The sequence below is a fragment of the Symphalangus syndactylus genome, chromosome 20, assembly GCF_028878055.3.
Source record: "Symphalangus syndactylus isolate Jambi chromosome 20, NHGRI_mSymSyn1-v2.1_pri, whole genome shotgun sequence".
Classification (NCBI taxonomy): domain Eukaryota; kingdom Metazoa; phylum Chordata; class Mammalia; order Primates; family Hylobatidae; genus Symphalangus; species Symphalangus syndactylus.
In genome coordinates, this window is record NC_072442.2 from 64125128 (window position 1) to 64143347 (window position 18220).

The 18220-nt window shown below is 40.7% G+C and overlaps 1 protein-coding gene and 1 pseudogene across 7 annotated transcripts in view; one reads left to right on the top strand and one right to left on the bottom strand.

Moving 5' to 3' along the window:
- The window catches only part of ANKFY1 (ankyrin repeat and FYVE domain containing 1), a 101821-nt gene that overhangs the window by 28979 nt on the left and 54622 nt on the right, over window positions 1-18220 (top strand). The window contains exon 1 of one of the 7 annotated variants that reach the window (XM_055257885.2): window positions 16447-16467. The exons of the other annotated variants lie outside the window; for them this stretch is intronic. The gene's annotated coding sequence lies outside the window, so the exon portion shown is untranslated. Of the gene's footprint in view, window positions 1-16446; window positions 16468-18220 lie in introns of those variants that run through there. 7 annotated transcript variants of the gene reach the window in all.
- LOC134735293 (tyrosine-protein kinase RYK-like) lies at window positions 12299-13757 on the bottom strand (annotated as a pseudogene).

Consider the following 18220-nt stretch of genomic DNA (forward strand, 5'->3'; position numbering starts at 1 on the left):
CTGCTGTCAAATTGCTTAAAACTTCATACTAGATGCCAGAGGACTTTTTTTTTTTTTTTTTTTTTTTTTTTGAGACAGAGTCTCACTCTGTTACCCAGGCTGGAGTGCAATAGTGATCTCAGCTCACTGCAACCTCCGCCTCCCAGGTTCAAGTGATTCTCGTGCCTCAGCCTCCCAAGTAGCTAGGATTACAGGCACCCACCACCATGCCCAGCTAATTTTTGTATTTTTAGTAGAGACAGGGTTTCACCATGTTGGCCAGGCTGGTCTTGATCTCCTGACCTCAGGTGATCCACCCACCTTGGCCTCCCAAAGTGCTGGGATTACAGGCGTGAGCCACCATGTCTGGCCAAAGTACTTTTTCTAGTCTATCAGAACTGAACTCAGAACAGTTACTCCGAAGAATAACAATATTCTTTCTTTAACATCAAAGGATGACCATTAGCCTTCAGAATTTTAATAGGTATGGGTTACTATGTGAGATGGTGGATATGTTAATTTGCTTCACCATAGTGCCCATTTTACTATATATGTATCCCACAGCATTGTGTCATATAGCTTAAATATACACAATACAACTTATTTTTAAAAAAAGAATTTTAAGGCCGGGTATGGTGGCTCATGCCTGTAATCCTAGCACTTTGAGAGGCCAAGGTGGGAGGACCACTTGAGCCCAGGGAATTCAAGACTAGCCTGGGCAAGACCCTATCTCTACAGCAAATTAAAAAAAAATTAGCTGGACAGGATGGCATGTGCTTGTAGTCCCTCAGTGGGGAATCTGAGGTGGATGGATTTCTTGAGCCAAGAGTTTGAGGCCACAGTGAGCTATGATGTCACCACTGCATTCTAGCCTGGGCAATAGAACAAGACCCTGTCTCAAAAAAAAAAAAAAAAAAAAGAAAAGAAAAAATTAATAGCTACATTGGCCTGTTTAATGTTACTTGTTTTATATCACTTTTTTTGTGTAGGATTGAAGCAAATAGGGTGGCAAGTAGACTTGAAAACAGTCATTTTATTTTTTTTTATTTTTATTTTTTTTTGAGACGGAGTCTCGCTCTGTCGCCCAGGCTGGAGTGCAGTGGTGCAGTCTCGGCTCACTGCAAGCTCCGCCTCCCGGGTTCACGCCATTCTCCTGCCTCAGCCTCCCCGAGTAGCTGGGACTACAGGCGCCCGCCACCACACCCAGCTAACTTTTTGTATTTTTAGTAGAGACGGGGTTTCACCATGGTCTCGATCTCCTGACCTTGTGATCCGCCCGCCTCGGCCTCCCAAAGTGCTGGGATCACAAGCGTGAGCCACCGTGCCCGGCCGAAAACAGTCATTTTAAAAAGTTGACCTGAAGGTTGCATTTTCATTTAGTACTTGCCTGACTGCTATTGGAAAAAAAGGGGCAAAGAGCAAAATTTTAATTTAATTATAGTCTTAATGTTCATGAGAATTATATGGTGAGGAGAATGACAGGGATGTGTTCTGAGAATGTGTCATTACGTGGTTTTGTTGTGGGAACATGATAGAGTATAGTTACGCAAATCTACATGGTATAGCCTACTACACACCTAGGCTGTATGTTATAGTATGTTGCTTCTAGGCTACAACCCTGTACAGCATGTTACTGTGTAACCGTACAGCATGTACAGCATTGTTACTGTGCTGGATGCCATAGGCAGCAGTAACACAGTGGTAAGTATTCGTATATCTAAACATAGAAAAGGTCAGTAAAAATACAATAGTATAATTTTATGGGACCACCATCGTATCTGCAGTCTGTTGTTGAGCAAACATAGTTATGCTGCTCATGACTGTACTTGCCAAAGTGATTGTGTGAATTATATCTTTGTTCAGAAGGTTTGTCAGTTGAGAAGGTACTGTTTTCCATGCGCAGTGCCAGGAACACTGAGATGATTATAACACAGTCCCTGCCATACGGAGCCCATACTCTGCTGGAGGAAACAGGCCATTCACAAATCATTTCAGACCAGGGCTATCAATACAGAAATGTAGTTAGCTTGTATATAAGGTTGAGAAGAGACTAAGTTGGTGTGATAAAGGAAGGTTTCAGAGGTGGCTAATACCTGAGTAGTGTTGTAAAGGCTAAGTAGGCATTTATCTCATGGATTAAGGGGAACATATGTCAGTGTTTCCCAACTGTGAGCGAACTCTGTCTCTTTATGATAATTTCTAGGATTTAACTTGAGGTCCATAACTAAAAGTTGTAGATACAAATGCACATACACACCTACACATGTGCAGATGCCTGCATGCCAGTAACTAAAAACATCTGCCTGGGAAATAGTTTTTTACTGGGAGGGTACCAGTCCACGTGATTGAAATCGCTTTTTTTTTTTTTTTTTAAAGCATAATGTTTTGAAGCCATGTATCTTTGACCTCATATATAACAGAATTACGAAGACCTTATAAGATCATGTAGCGTTCTTCACAAAATGTATGATAGGATCTTGATTATATATGAACAGAATGTTTATGAAGACTAGAAGATAATAAATATATGGAAAATATTCGACTTTGTTAGAAAAAAGTTAAGAATAAGCTACCATCTTTTGAAATCTATATAATCAAACATTGGTGATCCTAGTAGCTGTGAGGCTTATGAAGGTGGTTTTCTTGTACATTTGCCAGTGATGTTATAAATAGGTATGACAGTTCTAGAAAGCAGTTAGGCAGCTGAGCTGTGAAATATTCCTACTTTTTTTTTTTTCTTCATTATCTGACTTCTGGGGTACTGTCATAGGTAACTCAGCCAGTGTTAATGTTCCTCAGTTTTATTTTAATTGTGAAATATTGACTGCAACCAAAATGAATGAGAGTGGGAAAAATAAAACATCACTGCTCTCTGAAACAAAATGACCCAACACAGAAAATTACATTAAGAAATAAAAAACCAATTTTAACACTGAATTAAAAAATTTTGCCTTACACTGAATTTTGCTTTTTTAGTACATCCACACGTTCAGAGCTTTAATTCAGTGCTGTCTGGCCACAAGATTGCATCATTGTGAGTCAGGAAGTTTTCTCGAGTTTAGGAAAATAGAATGTTAATGTCTTTAAATGTCTCTAGACTCTCCTTCAGTTGTAAATAATAAGCATGTTTTGATTTTACTATAAAGTTTGCTTTCAGGAGTGATCCACTTCAAAGCAAATGGTTTTTATGGCTTTCACAGATCAGGCACCTGTGAAGATAGCAGATAGGAGAACGTGGCATTTTTACTTTTTATGACATTTTAATGAAATGTATCTTTGAAATGTGTTATGGGGGAAAGGTCCAAGGTGGTAGTGGCATGTGTGGACCTGTTCCTGTTGAATTGTGTGCTTTGCCCAGCAGTCCTGCTCATTGCCTAAACCTGGGGTTGCAGTTTCTGAGACTGCCTGGGAAGCCTGTATGTTATGTGATACCTGGAAGCACTGACACTTCATGGCTGGCCAGCAATTTGAGGAAGATTGGAAATCGATTCTTGTAAACAGGTGTATAAGTAGCATAAAAGCTATATTTTAAAGGTTTAAATGTTTTCCACACCAACAGGCTTGATAAAATCATTTAATGAATGTATTGGTGTTTTGTTTTTTCAACATTAATTCATTCATATAAAAAATATTGAGTGGTAAGCGCTTCTCAAGATATTAGAGATACAAAGTGTACAAAATTAAATTCTTTTTTTTGAGACGGAGTCTCGCTCTGTCGTCCAGGCTGGAGTGCAGTGGTGCAATCTCGGCTCACTGCAAGCTCCGCCTCCCGGGTTCACGCCATTCTCCTGCCTCAGCCTCTCCCAGTAGCTGGGACTACAGGCGCCCGCCACCACGCCCGGCTAATTTTTTTGTATTTTTTAGTAGAGACGGGGTTTCACCGTGGTCTCGATCTCCTGACCTCGTGATCTGCCCGCCTCGGCCTCCCAAAGTGCTGGGATTACAAGCGTGAGCCACCACGCCCGGCCAAAATTAAATTCTTGCTTGCATGAAACTTACATCTTAGAATGTAAGAAAAACTCCACATTTTTCTTTTTGATGTTCTTGTCTAATTGATATTTCCTTCTTTTTTTTTTTTTTTAAGACAGGATTTCACTCTGTCACCCAGGCTAGAGTGCCATGGTGCAATCACAGCTCACTGCAGCCTTGACCTCCTGGCCTCAGGTGATCCTCCCACCTCAGCCTCCCAAGTATCTGGGACCACAGGTGTGTGCTACCATGCCTGGCTCATTTTTTGTAGACATGGGATTTTGCCATGTTGCCCAGGCTGGTCTTGAACTCCTGGACTCAAGGAATCCTCCTGCCTTGGTCTCCCAAAGGCCTGTTGGGATTACAGGTGTGAGCCACTGCACACAGCCTTAATTATGAGAATTTTAGCATATGTTGATGAAATACAACAGGCATTATATACACTTTAAAGGTGTTTGGATATATGAATCATACCTTGTTCAAAAAAGTGAAATGTTTGTACCTGATGTGATCCACTGATGAAAGCACAATCACTTCTGTGGGATTCTTTTTTGTTTTTGAAATAGGGTCTCACTGTGTCGCCCAGGCTGGAATGCAGTCACAGTATCACGGCTCATTGCAGCCTTGAACTCCTGGGCTCAAGAGATCCTCCCACCTCAGCCTCTCAAGTAGCAGGGAGTACAGGTGTGCACCACCATCCCTGGCTAATTGTTTAATAGAGATGGGCTCTTGCTGTGTTGCCAAGGCTGGTCTCAAACTCCTGGGCTCAGATGATCCTCCTGCCTCGGCTACCCAAAGTGTTGGAATTTCAGGCATGAGCCACTCTGCCTGGCTCTCGTATAGGATTTTTGCCATTAATGCATAACCTCAGTCTAATCATGAGAAAACATCAGACCCAAATTGAGGGACATTTCTCAAAATAATCAGCCAGAGTGTTTGAAACATGTCAAGGTTATGGAAACCAAGAATGGTTTAGGAAGGATTACAGACTGGGTGAGGCTAACGCTGAATGCAGTGTGGAATCCTCAGCTGGATTCTGGCCATACAAAGGGTATTACTGATAAAATTGGCAAAATAGGGCCTATAATTAGTTAATGGTATTGGTATTGTATGTATTACCTAGTTACCTAATTTTGATCATTGTACTATGGTTATATAAGCTGTGTTAATAATAGGGGAAGATGAGTAAAGGGCATATGGGGATGCTCTGCAGCTTTTCTCGAAGTATGAAAGTATCTGAAAATGTAAACAAAGTAGAAATTTGCTTTTTTAGTTCTTATTAAGATATCTTTAAATATATGAAGTGATAGATATGTTAATTAGCTTATAACCATTTCATAGTGTATACATATATCAAAACATGTCATACATTAACTCTATATAATTTTTGTCTATTAAACCCTAATAAAAAAGAATAAAAGATAAAAGTTTATAAAGATACTGATTGACCAAGTGGGAAGAGAAAGAATATGACTGTTAGCTCAACAAAGCATAACAAATCTGAGTCCAAGGAAAGTATTATATTTACTTCTTGGTGAAGTAAAGCAGTTTGCTTCTAGCAAAATGATCTGTTTATGGCCTCTCTGTAGCACTTTACCAGTAGCAGCTGACACGATCAGAGGTTCCAGTGGATTAGAATGGCTGTTTTGAAGCTAGAGTTTGTTGCATACTTTCTCAAGCAAAGATCTTAACAGTTCCTTGGCATAAGGGCTCAGAGTATGAGTCATTCAGCTCTCCTGGAATGTGTCCTGGATAGTGTTACGCCATTCCAAACAGCAGAAAGCATCCTTCTTTATTCCTTTTCACTCTGGTTGGGAAAGCTGTCCCCTGAAGCACCATGTGGAAAGCTTGCACTCTGCAATGGAAAGGGCATAGTTTACCAAACTGTGTACTCGGGGAGCTGTGTGATATTTAAATTTTTAAGAGAAGCACAGCAATATTCAACATCTGTTGGCTACTATGTGAACTACTAGGTTAAGGCTGTTCAGTTTCAGTATTAAATCATACTGTGTTCCTTCGATGACATCCACGGGAAGTTTAGAATATGCTCACAAAAAAGAGTAAAAAAGAATATGCTCACAAATTCTTTGCTATTTCTCCCTTCAAAGGTGGATTCAAATTCTCCTCTTCAGTATAGGCTGATTCACCTCTAATGAATGGAGTGTGGTAGAAGTGACAGCATGTGACTTGAGAGATGGCTTCATCGAAGGCACTGTGGCTTCCTCCTTGCTCTCTCTTTTGGATTGCTCACTTTGGGGGAACATTAGCGGCCATGTCATGAAGACACTCAAACAGCCTTGTGGCCTCCTGCCAGCAGCTGAGTCCCATGCCCAAAGATTCTCTTGGAGCTCAAAATAATCTATTTTATCTGTGGTTATATGCTTTACTTAATCCTGATACTGCTTTTGGGTTTTTCTCACCAATCTTTGGTTATGTTAAGTTTGTGTTGGTGTTGGCTTATTGCAGATTTGGTTTAGGTTCATTGTTCTTTTAATTTTTATTTATATTTAGCCAATTCAGTAATTTCTTTTTATCTGTATTAAATCTTTCTTTGAAATTCCTTTGAATTATTTTTTCTTTTTGAGTTGAATTACTATCTTTTATCTCATTTTCTTTTTTTTTTTTGAGACGGAGCCTCACTCTGTCACCCAGGCTGGAGTGCAGTGGTGTGATCTCAGCTCACTGCAACCTCCACCTCCTGGGCTCAAGCGATTCTCCAGCTTCAGCCTCCTGAGTAGCTGGGATTACAGATGCCCGTCACCACGCCTGGCTAATTTTTGTATTTTTAGTAGAGATGGGGTTTTGCCATGTTGGCCATGCCGGTCTTGAACTCTTGACCTCAGGTGATCCACCCACTTCGGCCTCCCAAAGTGCTGGGATCACAGGTGTGAGCCACTGTGCCTGGCCTCATTTTCTAATAAGGTTAAGACTATGACTTTTTTTTATAGTATGAATCTGGCTCCATCGCAAATATTTTGGAAGGTACTGTTTTCATTGTGATCAATTTCTAAATAGTCTATTGTAATAATAGCAAGTTTTTATATAGCAGTTATTATGTGGTGGTGGTGTTTTGAGTGCTTTATTATATATTAACTCCACACAGTTAGCAAGGATTGGAGCTAAGATTTGAACCTTAGGCAGTTTGGCTGCAGAATTTATGCCATTAACCACAGTGCTGTGCTGCCTCTCAGTTTGGTTTCTTTTTCCTCCAAATTGAGGTGTAATGGAAGTACAGTAAACTGCCCACATTAAAAGTTTGCAATTGGATAAGTTTTGACATATGAATACACCTGTAAAGCCACCGCCACAATCAACATAAACATTTCCATCCTTGCTGGGTGTGGTGGCTCATGCCTGTAAATCCAGCACTTTGGGAGGCCAAGTTGGGTGGATCACTTGAGGTCAGGAGTTCAAGACCAGCCTGGCTAACATGGTGAAACCCCACCTCTACTAAAAATACAAAAAATTAGCTGAGCATGGTGGCACATGCCTGTAATCTCAGCTACTTGGGAGGCTGAGGCAGGAGATTGCTTGAACCTGGGAGGCAGAGGTTGCAGTGAGCTGAGATCGCGCCATTGCACTCCTGTCTGAACGACAGAGTGAGACTCTGTCTCAAGAAAAAAAAAAAAAACTAACAAAAAACATTTCCATCCTTAAAGCTTTCCTCATGTCTCCTTGGAATCCATCCCTTTTGCCATCCACTTCTGCAGCTAAACGCTGATCTGCTTTCAGTCATTATAGATGAGTTTGCAGTTTCTAGGCTTTTACAGAAATGGAATCATAGAGCATAGAGTCCCTTTTGTCTGGCTTCTTTCACTTCTTTATCATATAGATTTTGACATTCACCCCACACCTTAGTATGTTGCTTTGTGTTTTAATTATTCATTCCTTGTTATTGTTGAATAGTATTCCATTGTATGAAAATACCACACTTTTTTTTTACGTTTACCTGTTGATGGACATTTGTGTTCTTTCTGGGTTTTATTAGAAAGAAAAGTACCAGTGTTCAATTGTGTAAGGCCTTTGTGTAGACATGTTTTTACCTCTCTTGAGTAAATATCTAGGAGGGACTGTTTAATGTTAAGAAACTACCAAACTGTTTTCCAAAATGGATGTACCATTTTACATTCCCATTAGCCGTGGATATGAGAGCCCTGGGTGCTTCACATCCTGACTAATGCTTGGTGTGGGCAGGTTGTTTTGGTTTTTGTTTACAATTTTAGCCATTCTAATGGATACAGAGTGCATGGCAGTTTTATTTTGCATTCCCCTGATAATGAATAATGCTGAGCCTTGTTTGTGTGTTATTGACAATTTGTATATTTTCTTATAAATTATTCACATCTTTGGCCTTTTCAAAATGTGGCATTGTATTGAGTTTTGAGTATTTGAGTATTAACAGTTCTGTAGATAGTTTAGATACAAGTCATTTGTCTGAAAGCAAGCATCCTTACTTTGTTCTTGATCTCAGGGAGACACAATGAGATCTTTTATCGTTTTGTATAGATCAGTTGTAGGTTTTTCTTGGATACACTTTATCAATTTGAATATTCCTGGTTTTCTAGATAAGTTACCTGAATTGGTTTTTGAGTTTTGCCAAACACTTTCTTTGACATCTATAGAAATGATTATATAATTTTTGATGAATTACAAATTTTTTTTTTTTTTTTTTTTTTGAGGCAGAGTCTCGCTGTCGCCCAGGCTGGAGTGCAGTGGCGCAATCTCGGCTCACTGCAGGCTCCGCCCCCCGGGGTTCACGCCATTCTCCTGCCTCAGCCTCCCAAGTAGCTGGGACTACAGGCGCCCGCCATCTCGCCCGGCTAATTTTTTGTATTTTTAGTAGAGACGGGGTTTCACTGTGTTAGCCAGGATGGTCTCGATCTCCTGACCTCGTGATCCACCCGCCTCTGCCTCCCAAAGTGCTGGGATTACAGGCGTGAGCCACCGCGCCCGGCAGATGAATTACAAATGTTAAACTAAGATTGCATTCCTGGGGTAAAACCTATTTGGTTATTATATATTACCCTTTTTTATGTATGTTGTTGGATCCTATTTGCCAACATTTTGTGAAAAATTTTACAACAGTAATCATGAGGGATATTGGTATGTAATTTTTTTTAATGTCTCTATCAGATTTTACTATTAGGGTTATATAGGCCTTATGTGATCCTTCATTGTCTATTTTCTGAAAATGTTTTCTAAGATTGATGTTATTGTTTATTTCTTGGATGTTTGGTAGAATTCACCATTGAAGTAATCTAAGTCCAGAATTTGCTTTCTGGGATGCTTTTTGAAAACAAATTTTTAAAATATGTATTCTGTATAGATATAGGACTATTCAGATTTGTTTCTTCTGTGTCAGGTTTGGGAAGTTTTGTTTTTCAGAAATATGTCTATTTAAGTTGTTGAATTTGTTAATATGAACTTGTTTGTAGTTTTCTCCTTTTAATGTCTGTAGCAATAACTCCTTTTTCATTTTTGGGTATTGGTGATTTATGTTCTCACTCTTTTTTTCTTGATAAGTCTATAGAAGTTTGGCATTTTTATTATCTTCTCAAAGAATGAGCTTTTGGCTTTGTTAATTTTCTCTATTGGTTGTTTTCTATGTTAGTGATTTCTTTTTTTTTTTTTTTTTTGAGATGGAGTCTCGCTGTGTCGCCCAGGCTGGAGTGCAGTGGCGCGATCTCAGCTCACTGCAACCTCTGCCTCCTGGGTTCAAGCAACTCTCCAGCCTCAGCCTCCTGAGTAGCTGGGATTGCAGGCATGCGCCACTGCGTCCAGCTATATTTTATTGATTTCTGTCCTTTTTTTCTTTCTTTGGATTACTTTGCTCTCCCGTTCTCCTTTTTTCTCCCTAGTTTCTCAAAATTGTGGAACCTGAGATAATTTATTTTAGATCTTCTTTTCTAATACAAGTATTTAAAGCTTTGAGTTTCCTTCTAAGCACTTCTCTAGCTGTGTCCTCTGAATTTTATAGTAGCTGGGACTATAAGCGCATGCCACCACACTCGGCTAATTAAAAATTTTTTTTTTTTTGTAGAGACAGGGTCTCACTGTGTTGCCCTGGCTGGTCTCGAACTCTTAGTCTCAAATTATCTTCCCACCTCGGCCTCCCAAAGCTCTGGATTCACAGGCCATATTCACTATACATAGCCTAGTTCTATCAATTCCTTAAAGGGGAGTGTTAACATTTACTGTAATTTTAGAATTGTCTAGTTCTCCTTTTAATTTTTGTCAGTTTTTCTGCATATATTTTTAGCCTCTATTATGTACATTTACATTTATAATTATGACTTCCTAATGAATTGTTGCTTTTATCATTTTAAAATAATTTTTGCCAAGTGCAGTGGCTCACGCCTGTAATCCCACACTTTGGGAGGCTGAGGCAAGCGGATCCCTTGAGCCTAGGAGTTTGAGACCAGCCTGGGCAACATGGCAAAACCCCATCTCTTCCAAAAATGCAAAAAAATGAGCCAGGTGTGGTGACATGCACCTGTGGTCCCAGTTACCTAGAAGGCCGAGGTGGAGGATCACTTGCGCATGCAAGGCAGAGGTTGCAGTGAACTGAGATCATGCCACTGCACTCTAGCTGGGGTGACAGTGAGACCCTGTCTCAAAAAAAAATTATATAAATATAAATATATATATACACACACACACACACACAACAATGCCATAGGAGAGGAACAAAAAGGGGAAACTCATCCTGTGCAGTTGCTGCTTCAAGTTTCGCCTCTCTCTCAGTTCACCTGCTCTGGTTGACTTTTCCAAATCTTTAGGTCGTTGTTTTGTATTCTGTCCAGAGTTTTTAGCTATAATCAGTTAAAAGGGGATGGGTTGTTCCACTGCCATAACAGAACTAGAACCTCTGTCCTTTTATTTCATTTTGACTCAGAGATTATTTAGAAATATGGTTTGAGGTTTAATTTTATTTCCAGGAGGTTATATTTAAGGATACATCCTTAAATTGACTAAAGAGTATGTTATTTATTGATAAAAATGATACGATCTATCAACATTTTTTAATTTTATGAAGCAAAAACTTTTTTTTTTTTTTTGAGACAGAATCTCACTCTGTCCCCCAGGCTGGACTGCACTAATGTGATCTTGGGTCACTGCAACCTCCGCCTCCCGGCTTCAAGAGATTCTCCTACCTCAGCCTCCCGAGTAGGTGGGATTACAGGCGTGCACCACTATGCTCGGCTAAATTTTGTAGTTTTAGTAGAGAAGAGGTTTCGCCATAATTGGCCAGGCTGGTTTCAGACTCCTGACCTCGGGTGATCCGCCCGCCTCGGCCTCCCAAAGTGCTGGGATTACAGGTGTGAGCCACCACGCCCAGCCTAAAAACTTTTTTTTTCTTAAATATAAAACAAATCCTTTAATTTTTCAAGTGTTTAAAAAAACAATCTTATACTTAAGCCAGCCTTGAAGATAAGCACAAAATTTACCAGTTTACTTTAAAAAAAAAAAATGACAACTCAAGCACCCACTCTGTGCATAGCACTATGCTAGGTGCAATAAAAGGGAATCTTAACCTTAGAAATATGAGTCCAATTTCTGGAATTGTATTATCTCCTTTCCCAGAGAGTAAAAATAAATAAAATCACCATTGTTTACTACAGATCTGCCCCAAACCACTTCTGGTTCACAGAAAAGCTAATTTCTGCCAAATTAAAGATGTAATAAACTCAGTTCCTGCTTTCCCAAAAATACGAAAGCAGAATTCCTTTTCACTAAAAAAAATAAACAGTTTTCCATGCAAGGACAGTTTGCTTCTAATAAGTATTAAAAAAAAATTTTTTTTTCCTCTAGCTTTTCTTTAAATTTTCTTCCTCTCATATTGCCTTTTCTTGTACAAGGCAAACCAGGTATCTTTTTATGCTGTTTTTCCTTTCCTAAGAAAAGTATTGCATCTTGAAGACAGGCCATTTCCAAGAGTAGTGATAAAAAATAACATTAAAAAAACTTCAAAGGTGAGTCACTTACATCACCTTGATGAAGTAAAAAAAATAAAAAGCAGATGGTACTAAGATAGCTAATTTCAAATATCTGTGTCTGAACAATTTTAAAAACTGTTTATTTTGTAACAGTGTACCCCTAGTCCAAGGTAACTATGTTTTAAAAAATTTTGGCCAAAAAATTTACAAAAACTCTCTCAGTTCAACCTAATAAAAGTGATATCTAGAAAATATGCCACATTATTAAGTCTGTCTTAAAAAGTTCAGATTCTAAAGCATTCCTGAGGCACAGTGTTCTGGAAGACAAATGTGCTTCTATTGGCGTTGTGTTAGATACAAAGCATCCATGACAGGTACCTTTCTCCTGATGCTGTGGGATTGCGAGAGAAGAGTCAGACGTAGGCCCCCAGGGCTGCATGAAACTCTGTGAGACACTGTACCAGCTGCTGAAACTTGGGCCTCTCCCCTGGATCTAAGGCCTAGCAACAGGCCATCACAGCAAATGGCTCATCAGGACAGTTGATTGGCTGGGCTATTCGGTAACCATCTTTCAGGTATGCGGCCATCTCGAAGGGGTCAGTGTCCACGTAGGGCGTCTGGCCCAGAGTCATGAGTTCCCACAGCGTCACTCCAAAGGCCCACACATCACTAGTGCTAGAAAACTCGTTATTAACCAGACTTTCAAGAGCCATCCAACAAACTGGCCTGTTTTCATTGTCCCCCAGACAGTGATAGTCCATGAGGAACAAGTCTCTGGAGAGGGCGTTGTCCGTGATCTTAACTTGAAGTGTGTCATCAGTGATACAGTTCCTAGCAGCCAGGTCTTTGTGGATGACTTCTCTTCAGGTAGCTCATGCCACAGGCAATCTGAATAGCCACGTGTACCAGGCCTTATTGAGAAATTGCCTGTGGATTATTAGCCTCTACTAACTTGCACTGCCGTAAAAACAAGTTGAGATTCTACCAGTGCATGTAAGGCAATGTCACCATGGGCTTTTCTCTTTCTATACACACGAGTCATAGGAAGAAGATTTCTGTGAAGACCTCGCAGCTTACGACTTTCAGTGAGCATCATTGTCACCTGCATTTCAGAAGCTTGATCTTTAACTGTTTGACAAATGCTTGTTTTTCTTTATTTGGATCTTTTTCATCTATTAAAATCCCATGGAAAATATGTCCAAGAGTACCTTCTTGGAGTACATCTTTTAGAGTTATCCTCTCCCTGGATATTGCTATATCCTTCACCTCGGCTTTGGCCTACAAAAGAGTGACACTTCTCAAGTCATTCTTCTCTATCTGCAAGGTAGGATAACCTGAGGAGCTGGTGATAGGAGTTGGGATTGTTGGGTGTGTCAGCTCTCGGATACTGAGTCGTCTGGGTGGATGGCTGAGACGGCCCTTGGGAACTACTGCTGGCACTAATGCTGTCATCCAGTTCAACCCTTTTCATACTATGAAGGTGCAAAACAGCTAATATGATTGCTACGAGAAATATTAGTGCACAAGAAACCCTACCCTAATATAAAACACACACGTAGAAGTGGTTGGAGCTGCGTGTCAGGGCCATTTTTGGTGCACATTTTCCTTGGTTTAAAATTCAAGACGGAGAAAAAAACTCTTTGAAGAATTTACTGTCAAGTTGAGCTGCATTAGTATTATAACTTCAGAATCTACTTTGCCAGTACAGGAAAGCTCTACCTGAAACACTGATAAAGTGCATGGAACTTCCCCCTGAACAGAAATGTTGCCCTGGGGCATGTCCATTGCCAAAACATTGTCCGCTTGGAATCCCAGCTTACATTCAACCTTGGACTTCGAGTGCCAGGTGAAGTGCAGTGTCTCACTGGGTACTAACAGATTAAAGGACAGCGTAGTGAATAAGATCATTTCTCACATAATAAAGTTGTGCATCAAGACCGATCCGCCGGCGCACCTCGTCCTCTCTCAGGTAGAGGCTCACGCTGGGCCCCGCGGCCGCGGACTGCAGCTCCAGGGGCCGCGGGGCAGTGGGGGCAGCAGCGATAGCAGCAGCAGGGGCGGCGGGGCCCTCTGGCCGCGGGGGGCCCCAGCCGCGCCTCCCCGCGCCTGGCCGCCCGCCGCACCGCTGCCTACCCCCGGCCCCGAGCCGCTCACAGCCCTGAGCCTAGGGTGGCTGCCCAATTCATCAAGCCGCTGGCCCGTGGCAGCCAGCAGCCGGTTCAGACCTCCATCAGACCTCCAGAGCGCGCCGCCGCCTCCTTGGTGGCATCGTCCGGAGTAGGGGAAGCAAAAACTTTTATGTGAAGTAGATTAAGAAAATAATAGGGCTGGGCATGGTGGCTCACATCTGTAATCCCAGCACTTTGGGAGGCCACAGTGGGCAGATCACCTGAGGTCAGGAGTTCGAGACCAGCCTGACCAACATGGCGAAACCTCATCTCTACAAAAATACAAAAATTAGCTGGGTGTGGTGACGCACTTCTGTAGTCTCAGCTACTTGGGAGTCTGAGGCAGGAGAATCGCTTGAATTGGAAGATGGAGGTTGCGGTGAGCTGAGAATGTGCCACTGCACTCCAACCTGGGTAACAGAGTGAGACTCTGACCCAAATAAAAAGAAAAGAAAAAAACAGTTGGAAACTCAGAGAATTTAATTAAATCAGAGTCATAATAGGAGATTCAAGACACCTTTCTCAGCTTTTTACAGATTAAAAATAGAGGATTTAAAAAACAAAGTCAGCCAGGTGCTGTGGTTTATGCTTGTAATCCCAGCACTTTGGGAGGCCAAGGCAGGAGGATTGCTTAAGGCCAAGAGTTCAAGGCCAGCCTGGGCAACATGACGAAACTCTTTCTCTCCTAAAAATGCAAAAATTAGCCAGGCACAGTGGTATGTGTCTATAGTCCCATTTACTCGGCAGGCTCAGGTGGGAGAATTGATTGAGCCTGGGAGGTCGAGGCTGTAGTGAGCTGTGATTGCACCATTGTACTCCAGCCTGGGCAACAGTGGTTCTGTCCCTAAATAAATAAAGTAAAAAACAAAGTCAATTTACTCAGTATGTTTCATTTAATGGTTAATTGCATACAGATCAGTTTATTCCCATCCATTTCAGATGTCTTGGAAAACATTTATTTAAAATTCAAACCAACACAAAAAACTAGGCCACACAGAAAATCCTAAGGTCTCCAAAGTATATTTACATGCATCCTGGACTGCAGTGAAGCAAAGTCAGAAGTTTCAGTGTTATTTTACTTTTCATCCTTGAAGTCAGAGATTTTTCTGGCTTGCATGCTGGGCCTTCTGAGAGGATGATTACCTCCATCACGCAGGACTCGGAGGCCAACTGCTTTCTCTTCTGAGTCTACTCCTTTTAGAGAGAACTCCTGCTTTATGCAGTCATCTGAGTTTTACAGCCACTTGCTTAAGTAGATTGGAAGCAGACAGTCTGGACGGTTTACTCAAAAGTACACAGTTGCAGCACACACCGTCCTTCCTGATCATTGTTCTCTGCCTACCCTTATACCACTGGCTGCTTCATCTGAGTCACAAAATGAATTTATTCTCAGTGTATTTTGTAGATGAGGGAAAGAGTCACGGCAGGAGTGGGAAAGCTTGTAAATCACTTGAACCTCATTTTGTTTGAAATATCAAGCCCTCCCAGGAAATCCCTACTGAAAGTAGTTACAACAATTTTTTTAATAATCTAGGTTTTTGTTTATTACTTGTACAGGTCAAGATTAACTGGGCAAGTGTGCAAATAGTATTTAAGAAACTGCTACTGTAGGGAAGGTGTTTGCGGGTGTTGGTGCTAGGGATTCTCAGCAGATGGAACGAGCTGTCTTCGAGATCAGGCCATGTGAGAGTAGTAGGATGTGTTTTGGCATTTTTGGTTGCTGTGGACGAATCACATGGCCTACTTTTTTTTTTTTTTCCATTAAGATGACTACTGAGGTATTGAACCCAATTTACAAAGCCTGCTTAAAAATTTGGCCTACTTCCAAGATCTACTATGGTGATCTTAGCTGAAGCACCTCCTAAGTTGTTTAAATAAATCTAATTAGCTTTCTGTCTGGTATTAAAATGTTTTCTTTTTTAAAACATTTTAAAAGTGCTATTACTGGCTGGGCATGGTGGCTCACGCCTGTAATCCCAGCACTTTGGGAGGCTGAAGCGGGTGGATCACCTGAGGTCAGGAGTTCAAGACCAGTCTGGCTAACATGGTGAAACCCCACCTCAACTAAAAATACAAAAAAATTAGCTGGGCATGGTGGCAGGTGCATGTAATCCCAGCTACATTGGGAGTCTGAGGCAGGAGAATCTCTTGAACCCAGGAGGCAGAGGTTGCAGTGAGCCCAGATTGCTCCGCTGCACTCCAGCCTGGGTGACGAGCAAAACTCTGTCTCAAAAAAAAAAAAAAAAAAAAGGTGCTATTACTCCATTATTCAGTGAGAGAAAAAAGAAAAACCTTAACATAGTAACTACAATATTATCATTTTAGTTTATTTCACTTTTTCTTTCTTTTTTTTTTTTTTTTTTTACTTTTAATATCTGGTTGTTTTAGGAGATGGTGAATTAACCTGGTTGCAGGTAAGTCTGGGTCTTCAAGTCCACTCACTTGACATTGCCCCCTTCAAGCTCCTCCTTCCCACTTTAGTTGGAAAGGAGATTAATCAGAGCTAATGAGCCGATTCCTAATTATGAAGTTAATAAGGTGTTCCTGGTCCTTGTTGTACCTTTCCTAGGTAATCAAGAATCAAGTACAGTTTCTGAAACTTTAGTGAGCATCAGAGTCACATGGAGGACTTGTTAGGACACCTGCTGGGCCCCAGCTCTGGTTTCTCATTCAGCAGGTCTGGGGTAGGACTGAGAATCAGATTTCTAATCAGTTCTCAGATGAGGCTGAATCTCCTAGCCCAGGACAACACCATGAGAATTACTTGCATTGACCATGATTTTAAGTATTCCTCTGACCATCACTCTTCTTACTCTGACTAATCAAGAGTTAACTCTGGTTGAAATAATAGTTTAGATATTTTATACTATGATTCTCATCCCAAGCATTTCCCCAAGTTGCTGTACAGTCTTTATTTTAACTTAAAAAGATTGCACAAGTAATTCATGCTCCTTAAAATAAAGCTAAAAGTAAAATTAAGCTAAAAGAAAAATTAGTTATAAATTCCACCTGGGTTGATATTTTAGTATATATCCTTCCAGTCTCTTGAGAGACAGACACAGAAAAATGTGTGTCTGCCTATGTGTGTAGTGTGTAGTGTGTGTAGGTATTATATATATATGTATGCATGCATACACACACAAGTGTATCTTAACAAAAAGCAAGACCTATTTTTTTTCTTTTTTGTTTCTTTTTTTTTGAGACAGGGTCTTGCTCTGTCACCCATGCTGGAGTGCAGTGGTGCAGTCACGGCTCAGTACTGCCTCAACCTCCCAGCTCAATTTCTTTTCCCACATTGGCCTCCTGAGTAGCTGGGACTACAGACACATGCCAACACTAATGGCATGTGCCCAGCTAATTTTTATATTTTTTGGTTTTGTTTAATTTTTTCTTATTTCTGTAGTTTTTGGGGAACAGGAGGTGTTTGGTTACATGGCTAAGTTCTTTAGTGGTGATTTCTGAGATTCCTGAGTAGCTGGGACTACAGGCGCACACCACTACGCCCGGCTAATTTTTTGTATTTTTAGTAGAGACGGGGTTTCACCGTGTTAGCCAGGATGGTCTTGATCTCCTGACCTCGTGATCCGCCCGCCTCGGCCTCCCAAAGTGCTGGGATTACAGGCGTGAGCCACCGCTTCCGGCCATATCTATCAAGTTTTAATTGCATTTTTTCAGTGTGTATGTATATTGTAATTTATTTAATTAGTTCTCCATTGTTGGACTCTTAAGATTTTTGTTCTAGTTCTTCATTAATAATATTGTGCTGAACATCTTAGTACATTTTTCTATATCTGTCCAGTTATTTTCTTCAGATAATACCTACATATGTAGTTGCTGTGTGAAAGGTTATTTTCTTTAAAAAATCTTTGCTAGTCTGAGAGATAAAAAAATGTACTCTGGTTTCAGTTTGTATTTGGTTATCAGTAAGGTTTATTAGCCATTATTTATCTTTGTGAATTACCTATTTATATCCATTGCCCATTTTTCCATTGGGTGTCCATCTTTTTATTTTTATTTGTAAGGTCTTTTTATTATAAAGAATGTTAACTCAGGCTGGGTGAAGCAGCTCACACCTGTAATCCTAACACTTTAGGAGGCTGAGGCAGGTGGATTGTTTGAGCCCAGGATTTCAAGACCCGGGCAACATGGCGAAACCGTCTCTACAAA